Source organism: Triticum aestivum, chromosome 1D, assembly GCF_018294505.1.
Source record: "Triticum aestivum cultivar Chinese Spring chromosome 1D, IWGSC CS RefSeq v2.1, whole genome shotgun sequence".
In the NCBI taxonomy this organism is placed as follows: Eukaryota; Viridiplantae; Streptophyta; class Magnoliopsida; order Poales; family Poaceae; genus Triticum; species Triticum aestivum.
The window spans coordinates 166,689,844-166,710,938 of NC_057796.1; positions in this window are offsets into that span (position 1 = coordinate 166,689,844).

The following is a 21,095-nucleotide window of genomic DNA, read 5'->3' on the forward strand; positions in this document are numbered from 1 at the left end:
ACAAAAATTTTACCACGGCATGTTGATGCCGCTCCATTATAGCATGCCAAGTTTCATGAATTTCAGACGAGTTTTGGATTTACTAGAATTTAAAAACCAGGTATGAAAACGTTTTTCCGGTAATCAATGGTGCCCTGGTGTTTGAAATTCATCCCCATTTCTTTCATGCGACCTAAGCGTGCACCCAAGGACACAGATTTGATTTTTTTCAACCAATTTATATGCATTGGAGCATGTCCACGTAGTTCAAATTTTAATTATGCACATATGTATTGAAAACTCGGTTAATGCATAAAAATGTCCAAATGAACCCCGAAAAATCACAAATATTGACACAACACTCCTGTTATTCTATGTTGACACAAGAAAATTTTTGAAAGCAGTTGGAGGCAATGGATATCGTTTCGTCCCCAAAGGTGGGACGTTCCCTACCAAAACCATCATGCTTGTTGTGACAAGCTTTGGTTCGTGAGAAGCATATACCCAAACCTGCCCCAAATGGGACAAAAAATTGACCACGGCATATTGATGCCACTCCATCACAGCATTCCATGTTTCATGAATTTTACACGAGTTTTGGATTTACTAGAATTTAAAACCAGGCATCTCAACGATTTGCCGGCAATCAACTGTGCCCTGGTGTGTGAATTTCATTCCCATTTCTTGCACGGGACCTAAGCATGCACCCAAGGACAGAGATTTTATTTTCAACCAATTTATATGCACTCGAGCATGTGCGTGTAGTTCAAATATGAATTATGCACATAAATGCATTGAAAACTCAGTTAATGCATAAAAATGTCCAAATGAACCCCGAATAATCACAAAAATTGACACAACACTCCTGTTGTTCTATGTTCACACTGAATTTTTTTAATGCAATAAGAGGCAATGGATATCATTTCGTCCCGAAAGATGGGACGTTCCCTACCGAAACCATCATGCTTGTTGAGACAAGCTCTGGTTTGTGAGAAGCATATACCCAAACCTGCCGCAAATGGGACAAAAAATTTACCACGGCATGTTGATGCCGCTCCATGATAGCATGCCAAGTTTCACGAATTTCAGACAAGTTTTGGATTTACTAGAATTTCAAAACCAGGTATGAAAACGTTTTTCCGGTATTCAATGGTGTCCTGGTGTTTGAAATTCATCCCCATTTCTTTCATGCGACCTAAGCATGCACCCAAGGACACAGATTTGATTTTTTCAACCAATTTATATGCATTGGAGCATGTCCATGTAGTTCAAATTTTAATTATGCACATAAATGTATTGAAAACCCAGTTAATGCATAAAAATGTCCAAATGAACCCTGAAAAATCACAAAAATTGACACAACACTCCTGTTATTCTATGTTGACACGAGAAAAATTTTGAAAGCAGTAAGAGGCAATGGATATCGTTTCGTCCCCAAAGGTGGGATGTTCCCTACCAAAACCATCATGCTTGTTGTGACAAGCTCTGGTTTGTGAGAAGCATATACCCAAACCTGCCCCAAATGGGACAAAAAATTTACCACGACATATTGATGCCACTCCATCATAGCATGCCAAGTTTCATGAATTTCAGACGAGTTTTGGATTTACTAGAATTTAAAAACCAGGTATCTCAATGTTTTTCTGGTAATCAACGGTGCCCTGGTGTTTGAAATTCATTCCCATTTCTTGCACGGGACCTAAGCACGCACCCAAGGACACAGATTTGATTTTTTCAACCAATTTATATGCATTGGAGCATGTCCATGTAGTTCAAATTTTAATTATGCACATAAATGTATTGAAAACTCAGTTAATGCATAAAAATGTCGAAATGAATCCCGAAAAATCACAAAATTTGACACAACAATCCTGTTATTCTATGTTGACACGAGAAAATTTTTGAAAGCAGTAAGAGGCAATGGATGTCGTTTCGTCCCGAAAGGTGGGACGTTCCCTACCAAAATCATCATGCTTGTTGTGACAAGCTCTGGTTTGTGAGAAGCATATACCCAAACTTGCCCCAAATGGGACAAAAAATTTACCACGGCATATTGATGCCACTCCATCATAGCATGCCAAGTTTCATGAATATCATATGAGTTTTGAATTTACTAGAATTTAAAAGCCAGGTATCTCAACGTTCTGCCGGAAAACAACTGTGCCCTGGTGTGTGAAATTCATTCCAATTTCTAGCACGGGACCTAAGCATGCACCCAAGGACACAGGTTTGATTTTTCAACATATTTATATGCACTGGAGCATGTGCGTGTAGTTCAAATATGAATTATGCACATAAATGCATTGAAAACTCAGTTAATGCATAAAAATGTCGAAATGAACCCCGGATAATCACAAAAATTGAAACAACACTCCTGTTGTTTTATGTTGACACAAGAATTTTTTTAATGCAATAAGAGGCAATGGATATCATTTCGTCCCCAAAGATGGGACGTTCCCAACCGAAACCATCATGCTTGTTGTGACAAGCTCTGGTTTGTGAGAAGCATATACCCAAACCTGCCGCAAATGGGACAAAAAATTTACCACGGCATGCTGATGCCGCTCCATGATAGCATGCCAAGTTTCAGGAATTTCAGACGAGTTTCTGATTTATTAGAATTTGAAAACCAGGTATCTCAACGTTTTTCCGGTAATCAACGGTGCCCTGGTGTTTGAAATTCATTCCCATTTCTTGTACGGGACCTAAGCATGCACCCAAGGACACAGATTTGATTTTTTCAACCAATTTATATGCGTTGGAGCATGTCCATGTAGTTCGAATTGTAATTATGCACATAAATGTATTGAAAACTCAGTTAATTCATAAAAATGTCCAAACGAAGCCCGAATAATCACAAAAATTGACACAACACTCTTGTTGTTCTATGTTGACACGAGATTTTTTTTAATGCAATAAGAGGCAATGGATATCATTTCGTCCCCAAAGATGGGACGTTCCCTACGGAAACCATCATGCTTGTTGTGACAAGCTCTGGTTTGTGAGAAGCATATAGCCAAACCTGCCGCAAATGGGACAAAAAATTTACCACGACATGTTGATGCCGCTCCATGATAGCATGCCAAGTTTCATGAATTTCAGACGAGTTTTGGATTTACTAGAATTTAAAAACCAGGTATCAAAACGTTTTTCCGGTAATCAACGGTGTCCTGGTGTTTGAAATTCATCCCCATTTCCTTCATGCGACCTAAGCGTGCACCCAAGGACACAGATTTGATTTTTTTTCAACCAATTTATATGCATTGGAGCATGTCCATGTAGTTCAAATTTTAATTATGCACATATATGTATTGAAAACTCAGTTAATGCATAAAAATGTCCAAATGAACCGCGAAAAATCACACAAATTGACACAACACCCCTGTTATTCTATGTTGACACGAGAAAATTTTTGAAAGCAGTAAGAGGCAATGGATATCGTTTCGTCCCCAAAGGTGGGACGTTCCCTACCAAAACCATCATGCTTGTTGTGACAAGCTCTGGTTTGTGAGAAGCATATACACAAACCTGCCCCAAATGGGACAAAAAATTTACCACGGCATATTGATGCCACTCCATCATAGCATTCCTAGTTTCATGAATTTTAGACGAGTTTTGGATTTAAAACCAAGCATCTCAACGATTTGCCGGCAATCAACTGTGCCCTGGTGTGTGAATTTCATTCCCATTTCTTGCACGGGACCTAAGCATGCACCCAAGGACAAAGATTTGATTTTTCAACCAATTTATATGCACTGGAGCATGTGCGTGTAGTTCAAATATGAATTATGCACATAAATGCATTGAAAACTCAGTTAATGCATAAAAATGTCCAAATGAACCCCGAATAATCACAAAAATTGACACAACACTCCTGTTGTTCTATGTTCACACAGAATTTTTTTAATGCAATAACACGCAATGGAATACATTTCGTCCCCAAAGATGGGACGTTCCTTACCGAAACCATCATGCTTGTTGAGAAAAGCTCTGGTTTGTGAGAAGGATATACCCAAACCTGCTGCAAATGGGACAAAAAATTTACCACGGGATGTTGATGCCGCTCCATGATAGCATGCCATGTTTCATGAATTTCAGACGAGTTTTGGATTTATTAGAATTTAAAAACAAGGTATCTCAACGTTTTTTCGGTAATCTACGGTGCCCTGGTGTTTGAAATTCATTCCCATTTCTTGCACGGGACCTAAGCATGCACCCAAGGACACAGATTTGATTTTTTTCAACCAATTTATATGCATTGGAGCATGCCCACGTAGTTCAAATTTTAATTATGCACATAAATGTATTGAAAACTCAGTTAATGCATAAAAATGTCCAAATGAACCTCGAAAAATCACAAAAATTGACACAACACTCCTGTTGTTCTATGTTGACACGAGAATTTTTCTAATGCAATAAGAGGCAAGGGATATCATTTCGTCCCCAAAGATGGGACGTTCCCTACCGAAACCATCATGCTTGTTGTGACAAGCTCTAGTTTGTGAGAAGCATATACCCAAACCTGCCGCAAATGGGACAAAAAATTTACCACGGCATGTTGATGCCACTCCATTATAGTATGCCAAGTTTCATGAATTTCAGACGAGTTTTGGATTTACTAGAATTTAAAAACCAGGTATCTCAACGTTTTTCCGGTAATCAACAGTGCCCTGGTGTTTGAAATTCATCCCCATTTCTTTCATGGGACCTAAGCATGCACCTAAGGACACAGATTTGATTTTTTCAACCACTTTATATGCATTGGAGCATGTCCATGTAGTTCAAATTTTAATTATGCACATAAATGTATTGAAAACTCAGTTAATGCATAAAAATGTCCAAATGAACCCCGAAAAATCACAAAAATTGACACAACACTCCTGTTATTCTATGTTGACATGAGAAAAAAATTTAAAGCAGCAAGAGGCAATGGATATCATTTCGTCCCCAAAGGTGGGACGTTCCCTACCAAAACCATCATGCTTGTTGTGACAAGCTCTGGTTTGTGAGAAGCATATACCCAAACCTGCCCCCAATGGGACAAAAAATTTATCACGGCATATTGATACCACTCCATCATAGCATGCGAAGTTTCATGAAATTCAGACGAGTTTTGGATTTAATAGAATTCAAAAACCAGGTATCTCAACGTTTTGCCGGCAATCAACTGTGCCCTGGTGTGTGAAATTCATTCCCATTTCTTGCACGGGACCTAAGCATGCACCCAAGGACAGAGATTTGATTTTTCAACCAATTTATATGCATTGGAGCATGTGCGTGTAGTTCTAATATGAGTTATGCACATAAATGCATTGAAAACTCAGTTAATGCATAAAAATGTCCAAATGAACCCCGAATAATCACAAAAATTGCCACAACACTTTTGTTGTTCTATGTTGACACGAGGATTTTTTTAAAGCAATAAGAGGCAATGGATATCGTTTCGTCCCCAAATGTGGGATGTTCCCTATCTTAACCATCATGCTTGTTGTGAGAAGCTGTGGTTTGTGAGAAGCATATACCCAAACCCGCCCCAAATGGGACAAATTTTTTACCACGGCTTGTTATGCTGCTTCATGATAGCATGCCAAGTTTCATGAATTTCAGACGAGTTTTGGATTTACTAGAATTTAAAACCAGGTATCTCAACGTTTTGCCGGCAATCAACGGTGCCCTGGTGTTTGAAATTCATTCCCACTTCTTGCAAGGGACCTAAGCATGCACCCAAGGACACATATTTGATTTTTCAACTAATATATATGCACTAGAGCATGTGCATGTAGTTCAAATTTGAATTATGCACATAAATGCATTGAAAACTCAGTTAATGCATAAAAATGTCCAAATGAACCTCAAAAAATCACAAAAGTGGACACATCACTCTTGTTTTTCTATGTTGACACGAGACAAAATTTGAAAGCAATAAGAGGCAATGGATATCCTTTCGTCCCCAAATGTGGGACGTTCCCTACCGAAACCATCTTGCTTTTTGTGATAAGCTGTGGTTTGTGAGAAGCATATAACCAAACCTGGCACAAATGGGACAATTTTTTTCACCACGGCATGTTGATGCCGCTCCATGATAGCATGCCAAGTTTCATGAATTTCAGACGAGTTTTGGATTACTAGAATTTTAAATCCAGGTATCTCAACGTTTAGTCGGCAATCGACGGTGCCCTGATGTTTGTAATTCATTCCCATTTCTTGCATGGGACCTAAGCATGCACCCAAGGACACAGATTTGATTTTTCAACCAATTTATATCCACTGGAGCTTGTCCATGTAGTTAAAATTTGAATTATGCATATAAATGCATTGAAAACTCACTTAATGCATAAAAATGACCAAACGAACCCGGAAAAATCACAATAATTGACACAACACTCCTGTTGTTCTATGTTGACACGAGAAATTTCTTGAAAGCAATAAGAGGCAATGGATATCGTTTCGTCCCCAAAGATGGGACGTTCCCTACCGAAACCATCATGCTTGTTGTGACAAGCTCTGGTTTGTGAGAAGCATATACCCAAACCTGCCCAAAATGGGACAAAAAATTTACCACGATATGTTGATGCCGCTCCATGATAGCACGCCAAGTTTCATGAATTTCAGACGAGTTTTGGATTTACTAGAATTTTAAAACCAGGTATCTCAATGTTTTGCTGGCAATCAACGGTGCCGTGGTGTTTGAAATTCATTCCCATTTCTATGCACTGGAGCATGTGCATCTAGTTCAAATATGATTTATGCACGTAAATGCATTGAAAACTCAGTTAATGCATAAAAATATCCAAACGAACCCCGAATAATCACAAAAATTAACACAACACTCTTGTTGTTCTATGTTGGCACGACAAAAATTTTGAAAGTAATAAGAGGCAATGGATATCGTTTCGTCCCCCAATGTGGGACGTTCCCTATCGAAACCATCATGCTTGTTGTGAGAAGCAGTGGTTTGTGAGAAGCATATACCAAAACCTGCCGCAAATGGGACAAAAAATTTACCACAGCATATTGATGCCGCTCCATGATAGCATGCCAAGTTTCATGAATTTTATACGTGTTTTGGATTTAATAGAATTTAAAAACTAGGTATCTCAACGTTTTGAAGGTAATCAACGGCGCCCTGGTGTTTGAAATACATTCCCATTTCTTGCATGGGACCTAAGCATGCACCCAAGGACACATATTTGTTTTTTCAACCAATATATATGCACTAGAGCATGTCCATGTAGTTCAAATTTGAATTATACACATAAATGCATTGAAAACTCAGTCAGTGCATAAAACCAAAGCTCAGGTTTGTGAGAAGCATATAACCAAACCTGGCCCAAATGGGACAAATTATTTACCACGGCATGTTGATGCCGCTTGATGATAGCATCCCAAGATTCATGAATTTTCGACGAGTTTTGGATTTACTAGAATTTTAAAACCAGGTATCTCAACGTTTTACTGGCAATCAACGGTGCCCTGGTGTTTGAAATTCATTCCCATTTCTTGCATGGGACCTAAGCATGCACCCAAGGTCACATATTTGATTCTCAACCAATATATATGCACTGGAGCGTGTGCATGTAGTTCAAATTTGAATTATGCACATAAATGCATTGAAAACTCAGTTAATGCATAAAAATGTCCAAACGAACCCTAAATAATCACAAAAATTGACACAACACTCTTGTTGTTCTCTGTTGACACGAGAAAAAAATTGAAATCAATAAGAGGCAATGGATATCGTTTCGTCCCCAAATGTGGGACGTTCCCTATTGAAACCATCATGCTTGTTGTGAGAAGCTGTGGTTTGTGAGAAGCATATACCCAAACCTGCCCCAAATGGGACAAAAAATTTACCACGGCATGTTGATGCTGCTCCATGATAGCATGCCAAGTTTCATGAATTTGAGACGAGTTTTGGATTTACTAGAATTTAAAAACCAGGTATCTCAACGTTTTTCCGGTAATCAACGGTGCCCTGGTGTCTGAAATTCATTCCCATTTCTTGCACGGGACCTAAGCATGCACCCAAGGACACAAATTTGATTTTTTTCGACCAATTTATAAGCATTGGAGCATGTCCATGTATTTCAAATTTTAATTATGCACATAAATGTATCGAAAACTCAGTTAATGCATAAAAATGTCCAAATGAACCCCGAAAAATCACAAAAATTGACACAACACTCCTGTTGTTCTATGTTGACACGAGAATTTTTTTTAATGCAATAAGAGGCAATGGATATCATTTCGTCCCCAAAGATGGGACGTTCCCTACCGAAACCATCATGCTTGTTGTGACAATCTCTGGTTTGTGAGAAGCATATACCCAAACCTGCCCAAAATGGGACAAAAAATTTACCACGACATGTTGATGCCGCTCCATGATAGCATGCCAAGTTTCATGAATTTTAGACGAATTTTGGATTTACTAGAATTTAAAAACCAGGTATCTCAACGTTTTTCCAGTAATCAACGGTGCCCTGGTGTTTGAAATTCATCCCCGTTTCTTTCAGGGGACCTAAGCATGCACCCAAGGACACAGATTTGATTTTCCAACCACTTTATATGCAATTGAGCATGTCCATGTAGTTCAAATTTTAATTATGCACATAAATGTATTGAAAACTCAATTAATGCATAAAAATGTCCAAATGATCCCCGAAAAATCACAAAAATTGACACAACACTCCTGTTATTCTATGTTGACACGAGAAAAATTTCGAAAGCAGTAAGAGGCAATGGATATCGTTTCGTCCCCAAAGGTGGGACGTTCCCTACCAAAACCATCATGCTTGTTGTGACAAGCTCTGGTTTGTGAGAAGCATATACCCAAACCTGCCCAAATGGGCAAAAAATTTACCACGACATATTGATGCCACTCCATCATAGCATGCCAAGTTTCATGAATTTCAGACGAGTTTTGGATTTAATAGAATTCAAAAACCAGGTATCTCAACGTTTTGCCGGCAATCAACTGTGCCCTGGTGTGTGAAATTCATTCCTATTTCTTGCACGGGACCTAAGCATGCACCCAAGGACAGAGATTTGATTTTTCAACCAATTTATATGCACTGGAGCATGTGCGTGTAGTTCTAATATGAATTATGCACATAAATGAATTGAAAACTCAGTTAATGCATAAAAATGTCCTAATGAACCCCGAATAATCACAAAATTGACACAACACTCTTGTTGGTCTATGTTGACACGAGAAATTTTTCGAAAGCAATAAGAGGCAATGGATATCGTTTCATCCCCAAATGTGGGACGTTCCCTATCGAAACCATCATGCTTGTTGTGAGAAGCTGTGGTTTGTGAGAAGCATTTACCCAAACCTGCCGCAAATGGGACAAAAAATTTACCACGGCATGTTGATGCCGCTCCATGATAGCATGCAACGTTTCATGAATTTTAGACGAGTTTTGTATTTACTAGAATTTAAAAACTAGGTATCTCAACGTTTTGCCGGTAATCAACGGTGCCCTGGTGTTTGAAATACATTCCCATTTCTTGTATGGGACGTAAGCATGCACCCAAGGACACATATTTGTTTTTTCAACCAATATATATGCACTAGAGCTTGTCCATCTAGTTTGAATTATGCATATAAATGCATTGTAAACTCAGTTAGTGCATAAAAATGTCCAAACGAACCCCAAAAAATCACAAAAATTGACACAACACTCCTGTTGTTGTACGTTGACATGAGAATTTTTTTGGAAGCAATAAGAGGCAATGGATATCGTTTCGTCCTCAAAGGTGGGACGTTCCGTAGCGAAACCATCATGCTTGTTGTGACAAGCTCTAGTTTGTGAGAAGCATATACCCAAACCTGCCCCAAATGGGACAAAAAATTTACCATGGCTTGTTGATGCCGCTTGATGATAGCATGCCATGTTTCATCAATTTCAGACGAGTTTTGGATTTACTAGAATTTAAAACCAAATATCTCAATGTTTTGCCAGCAATCAACGGTGCCCTGGTGTTGAAATTCATTCCCATTTCTTGCAAGGGACCTAAGCATGCACCCAAGGACACATATTTGATTTTTCAACCAATATATATGCACCAGAGCATGTGCATGTAGTTCGAATTTGAATTATGCACATAAACGCATTGGAAACCCACTTAATGCATAAAAATGTCCAAATAAACCCCGAAAAATCACAAAAGTTGACACAGCACTCTTGTTGTTCTATGTTGACCCGAGAAAAAATTTGAAAGCAATAACAGGCAATGATATCGTTTCGTCCCCAAATGTGGGACGTTCCCTACCGAAACCATCTTGATTGTTGTGACAAGCTCTGGTTTGTGAGAAGCATATACCCAAACCTGCCCCAAATGGGACAAAAAAATTACCACGGCATGTTGATGCCGCTCCATGATAGCATGCCAAGTTTCATGAATTTCAGACGAGTTTTGGATTACTAGAATTTTAAAACCAGGTATCTCAACGTTTTGCCGGCAATCGACGGTGCCCTGGTGTTTGTAATTCAAGCCCATTTCTTGCATGGGACCTAAGCATGCACCCAAGGACAGAGATTTGATTTGTCAACCAATTTATATGCACTAGAGCATGTGCATGTAGTTCAAATATGAATTATGCACGTAAATGCATCTAAAACTCAGTTAATGCATAACCAAACGAACCCCGAATAATCACAAAAATTGACACAACACTCTTGTTGTTCTATGTTGACACGAGAAATTTTTTGAAAGCAATAAGAGGCAATGGATATCGTTTCGTCCCCAAATGTGGGACGTTCCCTATCGAAACCATCATGCTTGTTGTGAGAAGCTGTGGTTTGTGAGAAGCATATACCCAAACCTGCCGCAAGTGTGACAAAAAATTTACCATGGCATATTGATACCGCTCCATGATAGCATGCCAAGTTTCATGAATTTTAGACGAGTTTTGGATTTACTAGAATTTAAAAACTAGGTATCTCAACGTTTTCCGGTAATCAATGATGCCCTGGTGTTTGAAATACATTCCCATTTCATGCATGGGACCTAAGCATGCACCCAAGGACACATATTTGTTTTTTCAACCAATATATATGCACTGGAGCATGTCCACGTAGTTCAAATTTGAATTATGCACATAAATGCATTGAAAACTCAGTCAGTGCATAAAACCAAAGCTCAGGTTTTTGAGAAGCATATAACCAAACCTGGCCCAAATGGGACAAATTATTTACCACGGCATGTTGATGCCGCTTCATGATAGCATGCCAAGTTTCATGAATTTTAGACGAGTTTTGAATTTACTAGAATTTAAAAACCAGGTATCTCAATGTTTTGTGGGCAATCAATGGTGCCCTGGTGTCTGAAATTCATTCCCATTTCTTGCACGGGACCTAAGCATGCACCCAAGGACACATATTCGATTTTTCAACCAATATATATGCACTGGAGCATGTGCATGTAGTTCAAATTTGAATTATGCTCATAAATGCATTGAAAACTCATCTAATGCATAAAAATGTCCAAAAGAACCCCGAATAATCACAAAAATTGACACAACACTCTTGTTGTTCTATGTTGACGCGAGAAAAAATTTGGAAGCAATAAGAGGCAATGGATATCGTTTCGTCCCCAAAGGTGGGACGTTCCCTACCAAAACCATCATGCTTGTTGTGACAAGCTCTGGTTTGTGAGAAGCATATACCCAAACCTGCCCCAAATGGGACAAACTTTTTACCACGACATGTTGATGCCGCTCCATGATAGCATGCCAAGTTTCATGAATTTCAGATGAGTTTTGGATTTACTAGAATTTAAAATCCAGGTATCTCAACGTTTTGCCGGGAATCAACGGTGCCCTGGTGTTTGAAATTCATTCCCATATCTTCCATGGGACCTAAGCATGCACCCAAGGACACATAATTGATTTTTCAACAAATTTATATGCACTGGAGTTAGTCCATGCAGTTCAAATTTGAATTATGCATATAAATGCATTGAAAACTCAGTTAGTGCATAAAAATGTCCAAACGAACCCCGAAAAATCAAAAACATTGACACAACACTCCTGTTGTTCTTTGTTGACACGACATATTTTTTGAAATCAATAAGAGGCAATGGATATCATTTCGTCCCCAAAGGTGGGACGGTCCCTACCGAAACCATCATACTTGTTGTGACAAGCTCTGGTTTGTGAGAAGCATATACCGAAACCTACCCCAAATGGGACAAAAAATTTACCACGGCATGTTGATGCCGCTCCATGATAGCATGCCAAGTTTCATGAATTTCAGACGAGTTTTGGATTTACTAGAATTTAAAATCCAGGTATCTCAACGTTTTGCTGGCAATCAACGGTGCCCTGGTGTTTGAAATTCATTCCCATTTCTTGCATGGGACCTAAGCATGCACCCAAGGTCACATATTTGATTTTCAACCAATATATATGCATTGGAGCATGTGCATGTAGTTCAAATTTTAATTATGCACATAAATGCATTGAAAACTCAGTAAATGCATAAAAATGTCCAAACGAACCCTGAATAATCACAAAAATTGACACAACACTCTTGTTGTTCTCTGTTGACACGAGAAAAAAATTGAAATCAATAAGAGCCAATGGATATCGTTTCGTCCCCAAATGTGGGACGTTCCCTACCGAAGCCATCTTCCTTGTTGTGAGAAGCTATGGTTTGTGAGAAGCATATACCCAAACCTGCCCCAAATGGGACAAATTTTGTACCACGACTTGTTGATGCCGCTCCATGATAGCATGCCAAGTTTCATGAATTTCAGATGAGTTTTGGATTTACTAGAATTTAAATTCCAGGTATCTCAACGTTTTGCCGGCCATCAACGGTGCCCTAGTGTTTGAAATTCATTCCCATTTCTTGCATGGGACCTAAGCATGCACCCAAGGACACATATTTGATTTTTCAACCAATATATATGCACTGGAGCATGTGCATGTAGTTCAAATTTGAATTATTCTCATAAATGCATTGAAAACTCAGCTAATGCATAAAAATGTCCAAACGAACCCCGAATAATCACAAAAATTGACAAAACACTCTTGTTGTTCTATGTTGATACGAGAAAATTTTTGAAAGCAATAAGTGGCAATGGCAATGTTTTCGTCCCCAAAGGTGGGACGTTCCTACCGAAACCATCATGCTTGTTGAGACAAGCTCTGGTTTGTGAGAAGCATATACCCAAACCAGCCCCAAATGGGACAAATTTTTTACCACGACATGTTGATGCCGCTCCATGATAGAATGCCAAGTTTCATGAATTTCAGATGAGTTTTGGATTTACTAGAATTTAAATACAGGTATCTCAACGTTTTGCCGGCAATCACCGGTGCCCTGGTGTGTGAAATTCATTTCCATTTCTTGCACGGGACCTAAGCATGCACCCAAGTACAAATATTCGATTTTTCAACCAATATATATGCACTGGAGCATGTGCATGTAGTTCAGATTTGAATTATGCTCATAAATGCATTGAAAACTCAGCTAATGCATAAAAATGTCCAAATGAACCCCGAATAATCACAAAAATTGACACAACACTCTTGTTGTTCTATGTTGACACGAGAAAAAAATTGAAAGCAATAAGAGGCAATGGATATCGTTTCGTCCCCAAAGGTGGGACGTTCCCTACCAAAACCATCATGCTTGTTGTGACAAGCTCTGGTTTGTGAGAAGCATATACCCAAACCTGCCCCAAATGGGACAAACTTTTTACCATGACATGTTGATGCCGCTCCATGATAGCCTGCCAAGTTTCATGAATTTCAGATGAGTTTGGATGTACTAGAATTTAAAATCCAGGTATCTCAACGTTTTGCCGGCAATCAACGGTGCCCTGGTGTTTGAAATTCATTCCCATTTCTTCCATGGGACCTAAGCATGCACCCAAGGACACATAACTGATTTTTCAACAAATTTATATGCACTGGAGTTTGCCCAAGTAGTTCAAATTTGAATTATGCATATAAATGCATTGAAAACTCAGTTAGTGCATAAAAATGTCCAAACGAACCCCGAAAAATAAAAAACATTGACACAACACTCCTGTTGTTCTTTGTTGACACGAGATATTTTTTGAAATCAATAAGAGGCAATGGATATCGTTTCGTCCCCAAAGGTGGGACGGTCCCTACCGAAACCATCATACTTGTTGTGACAAGCTCTGGTTTGTGAGAAGCATATACCGAAACCTACCCCAAATGGGACAAAAAATTTACCACGGCATGTTGATGCCGCTCCATGATAGCATGCCAAGTTTCATGAATTTCAGACGAGTTTTGGATTTACTAGAATTTAAAATCCAGGTATCTCAACGTTTTGCTGGCAATCAACGGTGCCCTGGTGTTTGAAATTCATTCCCATTTCTTGCATGGGACCTAAGCATGCACCCAAGGTCACATATTTGATTCTCAACCAATATATATGCACTGGAGCGTGTGCATGTAGTTCAAATTTGAATTATGCACATAAATGCATTGAAAACTCAGTTAATGCATAAAAATGTCCAAACGAACCCTAAATAATCACAAAAATTGACACAACACTCTTGTTGTTCTCTGTTGACACGAGAAAAAAATTGAAATCAATAAGAGGCAATGGATATCGTTTCGTCCCCAAATGTGGGATGTTCCCTACCGAAACCATCTTCCTTGTTGTGAGAAGCTATGGTTTGTGAGAAGCATATACCCAAACCTGCCCCAAATGGGACAAATTTTGTACCACGACATGTTGATGCCGCTCCATGATAGCATGCCAAGTTTCATGAATTTCAGATGAGTTTTGGATTTACTAGAATTTAAAATCCAGGTATCTCAACGTTTTGCCGGCCATCAACGATGCCCTAGTGTTTGCAATTCATTCCCATTTCTTGCATGGGACCTAAGCATGCACCCAAGGACACATATTCGATTTTTCAACCAATATATATGCACTGGAGCATGTGCATGTAGTTCAAATTTCAATTATGCTCATAAATGCATTGAAAACTCAGCTAATGCATAAAAATGTCCAAACGAACCCCGAATAATCACAAAAATTGACAAAACACACTTGTTGTTCTATGTTGACATGAGAAAAAATTTGAAAGCAATAAGAGGCAATGGCAATCTTTTCGTCCCCAAAGGTGGGACGTTCCCTAGCGAAACCATCATGCTTCTTGAGACAGGCTCTGGTTTGTGAGAAGCATATACCCAAACCAGCCCCAAATGGGACAAATTTTTTACGACGACATGTTGATGCCGCTCCATGATAGCATGTCAAGTTTCATGAATTTCAGATGAGTTTTGGATTTACTAGAATTTAAATCCAGGTATCCCAATGTTTTGCCGGCAATCAACGGTGCCCTGGTGTTTGAAATTCATTCCCATTTCTTGTATTGGACCTAAGCATGCACCCAAGGACACATAATTGACTTTTCAACAAATTTATATGCACTGGAGCTTGTCCATGTAGTTCAAATTTGAATTATGCATATAAATGCATTGAAAATTCAGTTAATGCATAAAAACGTCCAAACGGACCCCGAATAATCACAAAAATTGACACAACACTCTTGTTGTTCTATGTTGACACGAGAAAAAATTTGAAAGCAATAAGAGGTAATGGATATCGTTTCGTCCCCAAATGTGGGACGTTCCTACCGAAACCATCTTGCTTGTTGTGAGAAGCTGTGGTTTGTGAGAAGCATATAACCATACCTGGCCCAAATGGAACAAATTTGTTACCACGGCATGTTGTTGCCGCTTCATGATAGCACATAGCATGCCAAGTTCCATGAATTTTAGATGAGTTTTGGATTTACTAGAATTTAAAACCAGGTATCTCAATGTTTTGCGGGCAATCAACGGTGCCCTGGTGTGTGAAATTCATTCCCGTTTCTTGCACGGGACCTAAGCATGCACCCAAGGACACTAATTGATTTTTCAACCAATTTATATGCATTGGAGCTTGTCCATGTAGTTCAAATTTGAATTATGCATATAACTGCATTGAAAACTTAGTTAGTGCATAAAAATGTCCAAACGAACCCCAAATAATCACAAAAATTGACACAACACTCTTGTTGTTCTATATTGACACGATAAAAAATTGAAAGCAATAAGAGGCAATGGATATCTTTTCGTCCCCAAAGGTGGGACGTTCCCTACCGAAACCATCATGCTTGTTGTGACAAGCTTTGGTTTGTGAGAAGCATATTCCCAAACCTGCCCCAAATGGGACAAATTTTTTACCACGACATGTTGATGCCGCTCCATGATAGCATGCCAAGTTTCATGAATTTCAGATGAGTTTTGGATTTACTAGAAATTAAAATCCAGGTATCTTAACGTTTTGCCGGCAATCAACGGTGCCCCGGTGTTGGAAATTCATTCCCATTTCTTGCATGGGACGTAAGGATGCACCCAAGGACACAGAATTAATTTTGCAACAAATTTATATGCACTGGAGCTTGTCCATGTAGTTCAAATTTGAATTATGCATATAAATGATTTGAAAACTCAGTTAGTGCATAAAAATGTCCAAACGAACCCCGAAAAATCACAAAAATCTACACAACACTCCTGTTGTTCTTTGTTGACACGAGATATTTTTTCAATGCTATAAGAGGCAATGGATATCGTTTCGTACCCAAAGGTGGGACGTTCCCTACCGAAACCATCATGCTTGTTGTGACAAGCTCTGGTTTGTGAGAAGCATATACCGAAACCTACCCCAAATGGGACAAAAAATTTACCACGGCATGTTGATGCCGCTCCATGATAGCATGCCAAGTTTCATGAATTTCAGACGAGTTTTGGATTTACTAGAATTTAAAAACCAGGTATCTCAATGTTTTGCTGGCAATCAACGGTGCCCTGGTGTTTGAAATTCATTCCCATTTCTTGCATGGGACCTAAGCATGCACCCAAGGACACATATTCGAATTTTCAACCAATATATATGCACTGGAGCATGTGCATGTAGTTCAAATTTGAATTACGCTCATAAATGCATTGAAAACTCAGGTAATGCATAAAAATGTCCAAACGAACCCCAAACAATCTCAAAAATTGACACAACACTCTTGTTGTTCTATATTGAGACGAGAAAAAAATTGAAAGCAATAAGAGGCAATGGATATCTTTTCGTCCCCAAAGGTGGGACGTTCCCTACCGAAACCATCATGCTTGTTGTGAGAAGCTTTGGTTTGTGAGAAGCATATTCCCGAACCTGCCCCAAATGTGACAAATTTTTTACCACGACATGTTGATGTCACTCCATGATAGCATGCCAAGATTCATGAATTTCAGATGAGTTTTGGATTTACTAGAATTTAAAATCCAGGTATCTTAACGTTTTGCCAGCAATCAACGGTGCCCTGGTGTTGGAAATTCATTCCCATTTCTTGCATGGGACGTAAGCATGCACCCAAGGACACAGAATTAATGTTGCAACAAATTTATATGCACTGGAGCTTGTCTATGTAGTTCAAATTTGAATTATGCATATAAATGCATTGAAAACTCACTTAATGCATAAAAATGACCAAACGAACCCGGAAAAATCGCAAAAATTGACACAACACTCCTGTTGTTCTATGTTGACACGAGATATTTTTTCAAAGCTATAAGAGGCAATGGATATCGTTTCGTACCCAAAGGTGGGACGTTCCCTACCGAAACCATCATGCTTGTTGTGACAAGCTCTGGTTTATGAGAAGCATATACCGAAACCTACCCCAAATGGGACAAAAAAATTACCACAGCATGTTGATGCCGCTCCATGATAGCATGCCAAGTTTCATGAATTTCAGACAAGTTTTGGATTTACTAGAATTTAAAATCCAGGTATCTCAACATATTGCCGGCAATCAATGGTGTCCTGGTGTTTGAAATTCATTCCCATTTCTTGCATGGGACCTAAGCATGCACCCAAGGACACTAATTGATTTTTCAACCAATTTATATGCATTGGAGCTTGTCCATGTAGTTCAAATTTGAATTATGCATATAAATGCATTGAAAACTTAGTTAGTGCATAAAAATGTCCAAACGAACCCCGAAAAATCACAAAAATTGACACAACACTCTAGTTGTTACATGTTGACACGAGAATTTTTTTGAAAGCAATAAGAGGCAATGGATATCGCTTCGTCCCCAAAGGTGGGACGTTCCCTACCGAAACCATCATGCTTGTTGTAACAAGTTGTGGTTTGTGAGAAGCATATACATAAATCTGCCGAAATGGGACAAAAAAATTACCACGACACGTTGATAACGCTCCATGATAGCATGCCAAGTTTCATGAATTTTAGACGAGTTTTGGATTTACTAGATTTTAAAAACCCGGTATCTCAACGTTTTGCCGGTAATCAACCGTGCCCTGGTGTTTGAAATTCAATCCCATTTCTTGCATGGGACCTAAGCATGCTCCCAAGGACACAGATTAAATTTTTCAACCAATTTACATGCACTGGAGCATGTCCATGTAGTTCAAATTTGAATTATGCACATAACTGCATTGAAATCTCAGTTAATCCATAAAAATGTCCAAACGAACCCTGAAAAATCACAAAAATTGACATAACACTCATGTTGTTCTACGTTGACATGAGAAATTTTTTGAAAGCAATAAGAGGCAATGGATATCGTTTCGTCCCCAAAGGTGGGATGTTCCCTTCCGAAACCATCTTGCTTGTTGTGACAAGCTCTAGTTTCTGAGAAGCATATACCCAAACCTGCCCCAAATGGGACAAAAAATTTACCACGGCATGTTGATGCCGCTTCATGATAGCATGCCAAGTTTCATGAATTTCAGACGAGTTTTGGATTTACTAGAATTTAAAAACTAGGTATCTCAATGTTTTGCTCGCAATCAACGGTGCCCTGGTGTTTGAAATTCATTCCCAATTCTTGCATGGGACCTAAGAATGCACCCAAGGACACATATTTGATTTTTAAACCAATCTATATGCACTGGAGCATGTGCAGCTAGTTCAAATTTGAATTATGCACATAAATGCATTGAAAACTCACTTAATGCATAAAAAGGGCCAAAAGAACCCCGAAAAATCACAAAAATTGACACAACACTCTTGTTGTTCTATGTTGACACGAGAAAAAAATATTGAAAGCAATAAGAGGCAATGGATATCGTTTCGTCCCCAAGTGTGGAACGTTCCATACCGAACCCATGTTGCTTGTTGTGAGAAGCTGTGGTTTGTGAGAAGCATATAACCAAACCTGGCCCAAATGGGACAAATTTTTTTACCACGGTATGTTGATGCCGCTCCATGATAGCATGCCAAGATTCATGAATGACAGAAGAGTTTTGGATTTACAAGAATTTAAAATCCAGGTATCTCAACGTTTTGCCGGCAATCAACGGTGCCCTGCCGTTTGAAATTCATTCCCATTTCTTGCATGGGACCTAAGCATGCACCCAAGGACACAGATTAGATTTTTCAACCAATTTATATGCACTAGAGCTTGTCCATTTAGTTCAAATTGGAATTATGCATATAAATGCATTGAAAACTCAGTTAATGCATCAAAATGTCCAAACGAACCCCGAAAAATCGCAAAAATTGACACAACACTCCTGTTGTTCTATATTGACACGAGATTTTTTTTGAAAGCAATAAGAGGCAATGGATATCGTTTCGTCCCCAAAGATGGGACGTTCCCTACCGAAACCATCATGCTTGTTGTGACAAGCTCTGGTTTGTGAGAAGCATATACCCAAACCTACCCCATATTGGACAAGAAAATTACCACGGCGTGTTGTGTCAATTTTTGTGATTTTTCGGGCTTCGTTTGGACATTTTTATGCATTAACTGAGTTTTCAATGCATTTATGTGCATAATTCAAATTTGAACTACATGCACATGCTCCGGTGCATATAAATTGGTTGGAAAATGAAATCTGTGTCCTTGGGTGCATGCTTAGGTCCCATGCAAGAAACGGGAATGAATTTGAAACACCAGGGCACCGTTGATTGCTGGCAAAACATTGAGATACCTGGATTTTAAATTCTAGTAAATCCAAAACTCGTATGGAATTCATGAAACTTGGCATGCTGTCATGGAGCGGCATCAACATGCCGTGGTAATTTTCTTGTCCCATTTAGGATAGGTTTGGGTATATGCTTCTCACAAACCAGGGCTTGTCACAACAAGCATGATGGTTTCGGTAGGGAACGTCCCACCGTTGGGGACGAAACCATATCCAATGCCTCTTATTGCTTTCAAAAAATTTCTCGTGTCAACAAAGAACAATAGGAGTGTTGTGTCAATTTTTGTGATTTTTCGGGGTTCGTTTGGAAATTTTTATCCACTAACCGAGTTTTCAATGCATTTATATGCATAATTCAAATTTAAACTACATGGACAAGCTCCAGTGTATATAAATTGGTTGAAAAATCAATTATGTGTCCTTGGGTGCATGCTTAGGTCCTGTGCAAGAAATGGGAATGAATTTCAAAAACCAGGGCACCGTTGATTACCGGCAAAACGTTGAGATACCTGGTTTTTTAATTCTAGTAAATCCAAAACTCGTCTGAAATTAATGAAACTTGGCATGCTATCATGGAGCGGCATCAACATGCCGTGGTAATTTTTTTGTCCCATTGGCGGCAGGTTTGTGTATATGCTTCTCACAAACCAGAGCTTGTCACAACAAGCATAATGATTTCGGTAGGGAACGTCCCACCTTTGGGGACGAAACGATATCCATTGCCTCTTATCGCTTTCAAAAAAATTCTCGTGTCAACATAGAACAACAGGAGTGTTGTGCCAATTTTTGTGATTTTTCGGGCTTCGTTTGGACATTTTTATGCATGAACTAAGTTTTCAATGCATTTATGTGCATAATTCAAATTTGAACTACATGCACATGCTCCAGTGCATATAAATTGGTTGGAAAATGAAATATGTGTCCTTGGGTGCATGCTTAGGTCCCATGCAAGAAATGGGAATGAATTTCAAAAACCAGGGCACCTTTGATTGCCGACAAAATGTTGAGATACCTAGATTTTATATTCTAGTAATTCCAAAACTCATCTAAAATTCATGAAACTTGGCATGCTATCATGGAGCGGCATCAACATGTCATGGTAAAACAATTGTCCCATTTGGGGCA